The sequence below is a fragment of the Rana temporaria genome, chromosome 8 (assembly GCF_905171775.1).
Source record: "Rana temporaria chromosome 8, aRanTem1.1, whole genome shotgun sequence".
Classification (NCBI taxonomy): domain Eukaryota; kingdom Metazoa; phylum Chordata; class Amphibia; order Anura; family Ranidae; genus Rana; species Rana temporaria.
In genome coordinates, this window is record NC_053496.1 from 16265963 (window position 1) to 16275550 (window position 9588).

The window sequence follows — 9588 nt, forward strand, 5'->3', positions numbered from 1 at the left end:
AGGGGGCGAGCAGGAGTGTCAAGATGCTCACTAACACACACACACACTCCATCTGCAAAGTAGAGTGTCCTGACTTGCCTGCTTAGCCTGCCCCCTCCCATAGTAGCCAACTGTGCCACCGAGGGGGGGTGGGGGGTGATGTGGTGAGTACAATGAGCGGAAGTTCCACTTTTGGGTGGAACTCTGCTTTAACCCAGGGCTCGACAAATCCCGGTCGCCATGGCGACTAGAAATAGCATCCTGGCGACTTGGCTTGGAAGGTGGGCAAAAAAAAAAGACAACAGTAAAGTTATCCTTTTTTTTTTTTTTTTTTTTTATATTATGAAAGATAATGTTACGCTGAGTAAATTCATACCCAACATGTCACGCTTCAAAATTGCGTCCGCTCGTGGAATGCCGACAAACTTTTACCCTTTAAAATCTTCATAGGCGACGTTTAAAAAAATTCTACAGGTTGCATGTTTTGAGTTAGAGGAGGTCTAGGGCTAGAATTATTGCTCTCGCTCTACCAATCGCGGCGATACCTCGCATGTGTGGTTTGAACACAGTTTACATATGCGGGCGCTGCTCACGTATGTGTTCATTTCTGCGCGCAAGCTCGTCGGGACGGGGGTGCGTTTTCCGGCTCCTAACTTTTTTAGCTGGCTCCTAGATTCCAAGCAAATTTGTCAAACCCTGCTTTAACCACTCGAGGAACGCCTAACGCCGATATACGTCGGCAGAATGACACGGCTGGGCAAAGGCACGTACAGGTACGTTGCCCTTTAAGTGCCCAGCCGTGGGTTGCGCGTGCCACCAGCCCGAAGCTCCGCGGACCCGATCACTACCAGTGTCCCGCGATCGGGTCACAGGGGTTGAAGAACGGGGAGAGGTGAGTGTAATCAAACTTTGCCCGTTCTTCTCTGTGGCAATGTCAGTGATCCTCTGTTCCCTGATATAGGGAACAGCGATGGTGACATCACACGTCCAGCCCCGCCACCCCCTACAGTAAGAATCACTTCCTTAGGACACACTTAACCCCTTAGCGCCCCCCTAGTGGTTAACCCCTTCACTGCCATTGTCATTTTCACAGTAATCGGTGCATTTTTATAGCACTTTTCGCTGTGAAAATGACAATGGTCCCAAAAATGTGTCAAAAGTGTCCGTTGTGTCCGCCATAATGTCGCAGCCACCAAAAAAATCGCTGATTGCCGCCACTACTAGTAAAAAATAAAATATGCCATAAATCTATCCCCTATTTTGTAGACGCTAGAACTTTTGCACAAGCCAATCAATAAATGCTTATTACAATTTATTTATTTTACCAAAAATATGTAGAATAATACATATCGGCCTAAACTGAGGATTTTTTTTTTAATTATTATTTTTAATAAATCAAAGTAAAAAATATTGTGTTTTTTTTTCCAAAATTGTCGCTCTATTTTTGTTTATAGTAATAAAAGCAGCAGGGATGATCAAATGCCACCAAAAGAAAGCTCTATTTGTGGGTGGGGGGGGGGGGGGGGACATAAAGATTTCATTTGGATACAGTTTTGCATGACCGCGCAATTGTCATTCGAAGTGCAACAGCGCTGAAAACTAAAAATTGGTCTGGGCAGGAAGGGGGTGAAAATGCCCTGGTATTGAATCGGTTAACTTAAAGCGGAGGTTCCGTGGGTTCTGCAATTTTTTTTAAATCTGCAAAACTTTGTAATATATATTGCAAGGTACCACTCACTTGCTAGCCGCTCGTACGTCCATCTGTTTGGTTTTTGTCCTAAAGAACAAGTTTTAAAAAAAATAGTCCTGGGCTTTTTCCATCTTGCTTGTGGGCATTGTGAAGCCCACAAGCAAACACTTCCTGGATTCCGTGATGCCCCCATCATGCAACGCAGGATCTTGCACATGCGCTGTATTGACGGTGAGCAGCGCGAGCCTCGCCGTCAACACTTCCTGATTACAATCGTTACCATGACAGCGGGTGACGTCAGTTAGGATACACGCCCCTTGTCTCCTGTGAGTGTTGAAGCGACACTCCCAGGAGACATTGCACACGGCTCCCATAACGCCTTGAGGCATCGGGGAAAAGGAGCGACACGCCCACTCCCGCAGGGAACAAGACCCGGAAGTGAGGCCAAATCCATCTGAATAAAGGCAAGCGTACAGATCTGGAAAAAAAGACAGCAGTTTGTATTTATCATTCCTGCAGCCTTAATAAATGCCTAAAGTTCAGTTTGAGGGTGAACCTCCGCTTTAAGGCTGCATTCACACCTGAGCGTAGGTCGTTCAGTCGTTTTTTCCGCCGTTTTCATGCTTATTTGCGCGTTTGCATACAGCGTCGTCCGACGTTTTTGTACTTTGACGTTTTTTATTTTAGCCAATAGGAAAAATGATCATCTTTTCATCACTTGTTGCTATGTTGGTAGATTTATTTTATCTTCTGCCTGGGTGAAATGTTCTATTGATTAAAGCGACAAAACGCCCGTAGCAAGCGCTAGTCGCTTGAATCGAGCGTTTCCATTACTTTCTATGGGAAATAGAAACGCCCAAACCGCCCGACAAAAAAGGGTCCGGAACTTGTTTGAGCTTCAGTCGTTCAGCGTCAGGCGTTTTGTAGTGGAGATGTGAACCATCTCCATAGGGAATAATGTATTTTTTCCCCTCTAGCGTTTTTTAAGCGTCGCGATTCAGGCGACAAAACGCTCAGGTGTGAATGCAGCCTAAGAATTTAAAAAAAAATTGCCCTAGTAGGCGAACGATTAAACCTGAAGCTTCAATTGGACTCTATTGTAATCTCTGGACTAACGTTGGAACTGTCCCCATTAGTGTGCCGCCCATAAAACCAAGATCCAATGTTCAATTTGCTAAAGCAATCTCTGCTATGTAGACTAGTCTATGTAAATAAATACAAGTACGTACATTTTTTTTTTTTTGGTGCATGAGACATTTTTTTATTTATTTCTTCTGAACTTGACTGGTTATCTAATGAGAATAATCATATTCTGTTGCTATACTGTATATCTGACCTTTTTCAACCAGGTTGCCTTCTGGGTTCGTCACGGGTGCCCTGGCAAAATGCCTACAAATTGTCAACAAGCCAGCATGTGGATCAAGCCTGACTTCTTTTTACACAAAGCCACACTTTTTTTTTTATTATTATTGTACTTATTACAACCTTGGGCACTGTGCAGGTCGGCCGCCGGCATGCCAACAATTCATGATGTCATCGGGTGATAAGGAAGATGTTGGGCGCCGGCACAGTGTCCTTGTTTGCCCATCCCTGCCCCTCTCTGCCAGCACACTGGGGGTCACCTTAGCAGAGAGGGAGAGAAACTGAGGGGAGAGGAGAAGCTCTAGTATACCAATCGGTACCAGTTTGCAAAGGTGGAGAGTAAAATCGCCTGCGATGTTGGGTGGCCCGTGTGTGTGGAGGCTGCTGATCCTTTATACAACTATTTATTTTAGAATGGGGTGCCTTGACTGCATAAAGGGGTAAGAAACCCTGATGTGTGTGTATATACACACCATAGAGCTAAGACACTACTTAAAGCCGACCTTCGGTCTTTTTTTTTTTTCATCTTTCCATCTATTAAATCTTCTGCCCTTGTTGTTTTAACCACTTAAGCCCCGGACCTTTAGGCAGCTAAATGCCCAGGCCAGGTTTTGCGATTCGGCACTGCGTTGCTTTAACAGACAATTGCGCGGTCGTGCGACGTGGCTCCCAAACAAAATTGGCGTCCCTTTTTCCCCACAAATAGAGCTTTCTTTTGGTGGTATTTGATCACCTCTGCGGTTTTTATTTTTTGCGCTATAAACAAAAATAGAGCGACAATTATGAAAAAAATGCAATATTTACTTTTTGCTATAATAAATATCCCCCAAAAACATATAACCATTTTTTTTCTCTCAGTTTAGGCCGATACGTATTCTTCTACCTATTTTTGGTAAAAAAAAATCGCAATAAGCATTTATCGATTGGTTGGTTTGCGCAAAATGTATAGCGTTTACAAAATAGGGGATAGTTTTTTTTTTTTTTTTTTTTTTTAAACTACTAATGGCGGCGATCAGCTTTTTTTTTCTTTTTTTTTTGTGACTGCGACATTATGGCGGACACTTCGGACAATTGACACATTTTTGGGACCATTGTCATTTTCACAGCAAAAAATGCATTTATATTGAATTATTTATTGTGAAAATGACAGTTGCAGTTTGGGAGTTAACCACAGGGGGCGCTGTAGGAGTTAGGGTTCACCTAGTGTGTGTTTACAACTGTAGGGGGGTGTGGCTGTAGGTTCTGACGTCATTGATCGAGTGATCCCTTTTATAGGGAGACTCGATCGATGCAGCCGCCACAGTGAAGCACGGGGAAGCCGTGTTTACATACGGCTCTCCCCGTTCTTCAGCTCCGGGGAGCGATCGCGAGGGGGCGGTGTGACGGTATCGGTATGATATCCCCGTCAAAGATTCCCTTCTTCCATAAGAACGTCACCCAATATTCCACTAGGAGGAATATTCCTGAGATCGCCCATTAAGCCACACATTAGTCCAGGCTTACTGCTAGAACAAGACAGGCTTTAATGTTATAACACACAGCTTATATGTCATTTCCAAAACTGTTACAATGACAAATCTCCGCCCCCCCTCACACTGGGGCTTCCATACAGATGATTAGGCAGACACGACGGAGCCGATGCTGAAAACACATTTTCTTTAGACAATGACATCAAGGACGCTGATTACTAGTTGTACTAAATACATTAACTAGACCGCTCGACCCCGCATAGAGAGAGATAATTACCACACTGGAGCAATCAGAATAATTAACACAAGCCACTTAAACACAGATCTCCTTCACACAACACAATAGATCAATTAACCTTTAGAAATAGTGAGGGGACATTAGCACGTCAATAACCTGCTAGCCGAGGACAGAATCACACAGGGCAAGCAGGGAGAATTAGACTGAGACATATTGGCAAATGCATCACAGGCGGCTAGAAACGAATAGCCGCGCCCTCGTCCCGGATCGCTCCCCGCGGGTTACCGACCGCCGCATGTACCGGGGGGGGGGGGTCCCGATCAGACCCGCGACCTCCGGAAAGGCAGGGACGTACATGTACGCCCATATGCCTGTACGTGCCATTCTGTGGACGTATATGTACATGCGGCGGTCGTTAATTTTGGATAGTAATTTTTTTATTTCATTTTTTCTGCCAGCAAATACCTTTTTATACAGCCCACTTCTTGTTTCTTGTCTGGTCATTAGCCTAGGCTTATGACATCATGCACAGCTCTCTTTCTTCCCTTGCCAGGGAGCGGGGGGAAGTCATAAGGGTGCCAATGAGAGCTGCGGAGCTGGAGGTGTGCCTCTGTGTAAATCCAGGAAGTAGCTTCAGCTGCCCACGGTTAAAATGGCTGCAGCCAGACTCGGCGGAGGGAGATTTCTGCAGCATATTTGGCAAGTACAGAATCACAGTGTATATATAAAATATACAAAGTGGTTGGAGGGAAGCTTCAGAATGGAAAATTTCAACCGCCCTATAGCAAAAGTACGGCTACAGGGCGGTTGCTTAACTCTGGGAGGCCGTTAATTAACGTCCTCCCAGAGAATCGTTCCCGCGCGCGCACACAGGAACATCCGTGTGCGCCGGGTCCACGGGACCCGTAGCAACACGGATCTCGGTAAACGGCCAATGACAGCGGTCCTTTACCACGTGATCGCTCCGTCCAATGACGGAGGAGCGATCACAAATGTAAACAGACAGCAGGGTCATTACAAGTTCATCACTCTCCTCTCACACCAATCCAGCGTGAGAGGAGAGTGATTTGTGACCCAAACATTACGTTTTTTTTTCTATTGAGCAGTGCCACATCTGTGCCACCAAACCAACACCAGTGTCACTACAGTCCACACCTGTGCCCACCAGTGCTTATCTGCGCCAAATCAGTGCCCACTGGTGCTGCCTGTCCCTTTTGATAATGTGATGTGTTACCAGTGCCACTACAGCCTGTGCACACCAGTGCCACGTCAGTGCTGCCAGTGCCACCTGTGTGCTAATCAGAGCCACCCCAGTGCCATCAAAATTCTTTTTTTTTTTTTTCAAAATTTTTGTTCTTTTTTCATTTATAGCGGAAAAAATAAAAACCGCAGAGGTGATCAAATACCACCAAAAGAAAGCTCTATTTGTGGGGAAAAAAAGGACGAAAATTTCATATGGATACAGTGTTGTATGACTGAGTAATTGTCATTCAAAATGTGAGAGCACCGAAAGCTGAAAATTGGTCTGGTTATTAAGGGTGTTTAAGTGCCAAGTGGTTAATGAAGCGCCCATAAAATGCAGCCTTACCAGTGCCCATCAATGCAGCCTATCGTTGCATTCTACCAGTGCACATCAATGTAGCCTACCAAGGAGGCAGCAAGAGGGGAGAGTAGCAACACCAGCGGCTGGGCGCCCTAGGCAGCAGTTTGCCTAGCGGTAGCACCGGCCCTGCCACTGGTACTCCTCACACATTAGGGATAGTAGACCGTTTACCCCTACAAAATAGTCACATCTATTCAACTACTGGTATATAGAAACTGTAACTCCTTTTTGGTATCTTAAATATTCCTTTTTGAAAGAGATTTGTAATAGATGCAAAAATTAGTTGATCCTGTCCGACCTCTAGTGAGCTGATAACTTCCTGAACTTGTTATCATTAAGCATAGTTCCCAGCGAGATCTTTGAACTTCAGAACACCTCCCCTACAATATGGAGAGGACCCAACTTCACTTGTGTGACAACTCTGCCCCTCAGATACAGGACCGTGAATGAGCGTTTACCGGATGAGGTGGGGACACATGTACCATACAGTACATGGGGCAAACGGGCATAATGAGGGCTTCGCCTCAATGGAGCAATGAGCAAAACATAGACCTCAGGGGTAGACGGTGGATGGTCGCACTTCAGACCGGCAAACTCCAATGCATATAGCAAATGCAGTGTCATCTTAAGAGCATTATAGGCACCCGGGCAATACAGTGCACTGGGGCCCTGTCTACACAATCACGCACAAGAATTTACTGACAAAAATCATAAAATTTACTGGCAGAACCACGTCTTTTACTGCCAGTGCAAAAAAAGTACCTAAAATTACAGTTTTCAGTGCCGAACAATGCAAATGTCAGTATTTAAACTATAAATATATACAGTAGCTAGTGCCATTAGCAATGTGTTTAAGTTAAACAAAAGTAAAATAAAAATAAAAAAATTTCTTCATTGACATGAAGGTCAGGTTACTATAACCCAGCCAGCACAGAGTTTCCTCTAACATCAGAGTCTGCAGGATTCCCCCTTATAGTGAAAGGGAACTCTTATGTAAAGGGGAACGCTGCAGATCATGATCTAAGGAGGGAACTCTGATGTGGAGGGGGGCTCTGGTGACCAGAGACCACCTTATATAAGAGTCCACTGCTTTCTCTTTCCCACTTACATCAGGGTCCGCAGACTGAGTTCCCCCTTGCATTGTAAGGGGGAATCCTGCAGACTCTGATGTAAAGGGGAACTCTGATGTGGGGGGCACTCTGGTGACCAGAGACCACCTTCCGTAGAGTAAATACACTAAGGTAAGAGGGGGTCACTAATAAAGGAGGGGGAACCTTTATATCAGTGCCCCCTTACATTTTTGCATTCACTCCCCCCTTACATCAGCAACCCCCTGCACTTGTGGAGGATCGGATCTTCTCTGTGATTTCCGCAAACTGGGCATGGGCAGTTCTAACCCGTCACTCTCCACAATTTTTTACTTGCTGGGCAGCTGGTGGGGCCCCCCAGGCAAGCAGGGCCCCCGGGCAACTGCCCAGCGTGCCCAATGGAAAAGATGGCCCTGAGCAAATGTTATAAAACGTTTCATTGGCATTGAACACGAAAAACAAATGGATCCACATAGTGTAATACCGTAAGGTCTTTTAGTTAAAAAAAATAGAGGAGTTCACACTTACAGAATTGCAGGTAAAATACCAGCTTGTTTACGGGTAAAAATCGATTGCCAAGAACGTCACTTAATACGTTTCGTTCGCACTGACATCATCTGGGGTCTGAACCCCAGATGATGTCCATGCGGACGAAACGTGTTGGTTGACGTTCGTGGCACTTTTACCTGCAATTCTGTAAGTGTGAGCCCCTCTTTTTTTTTTTATAAAAGACCTTATGGTATTACACTTTGTGGATCTATTTGTTTTTAATGTTCCATGCCAATGGAACGCTCTAAAATTTGCTATATGCATTGGAGTTTGCCGGTCTGAAGTGCAACTATCCACCATCTACCCCTGAGGTCTACTTTCTGCTCAATGCTCCATTGAAGCAAAGTCCTCATTTTGCCTGTGTGACCCATGTACTGTATGATACATGTGTCCACCTCATCCATTCACGATACATCATTTGTCTGTGTTAATGCACTTTATACCATGATGGTATCTCCTAATAAGATGGACTAATACGTTGTGTTATTATCCCTTCTATTTGCATATGTGTTTTTTTTTTTCATTTCAATATTTATTACCATTTATACTCGAGTATAAGCCGAGGCACATCATTTTACCACAAAAACGTATTGACTCAAGTATAAACCTAGGGTGGGAAATGCAGCAGCTACTGTAAGTGGAAAAGAGGGTCAACAATGCCCATCTGCAGCCCTCACTGTGCCCATCTGCAGCCCTCACTGTGCCCATCTGCAGGCCTCACTGTGCCCATCTGCAGGCCTCACTGTGCCCATCTGCATGCCTCATGTACCTGATCTCCCGGCGCTGTATCGTGCAGTCGGCGGCCGTCCAGTGTAACAAAGCCACGCCTCCTCGTCCTTGTCCGTGATAGACGGAACACTGATTCAGTTTCCCAGCAGTGAGCCAGTGTTCCATCTATTATGGACGACTACGAGGCGGAGGCAGGGCTTTGTTACAGTGGACGGCCGCCAACTGACTGCAGCCGGGTGCCCCCGGCTTTGAGAAATAGGTGCTCCCTGGCCATAGGTCCCCCAGTCAACAAACTTTGCACACTTGTAGAGGAAGAGTGGGGCTACATGTGTACCGGGTCCCCAAAGCCTGGAAGATCAGGTGCAAAAAAGGTGACTCAAGTATAGGTACAAGTCAAGGAGAGCATTTTCAGCACCAAAAAAACGTGCTGAAAAAGTCGGCTTATACTTGAGTATATACGGTATATTCATTTTATTTATTCACTGTCTGAGCGCTACACTATTGTTTTGTTACTATTGTTTTACTTTGTGTCTGGTGGAGTGTTGGCTGCTCACCCAATTTTTTTCCTTTTGCGCAGTTTTTCCTACACACTAGACATGTGCATTTGTTTTCGTCCAAATGCTTTTTCGTCCTAATTTCAGGTGTTTTCGTTATCGTTTTAACAAACGATAACGAAAGCACAGAAGACGAAAACCGAAAGATCCGACATAAACAAATGCTTTAATTTCGTTTTCGTTGCGGTCGAATGTGCCTAACCTTAACTCTATTAGTCCAATATTATTCTACATAAAGAGAAAAGATTCGATATAGAGAGAATAGATTCAATATAGAGAGAATAGATTCGATATAGAGAGAATAGATTCGACATAGAGAGAGACATG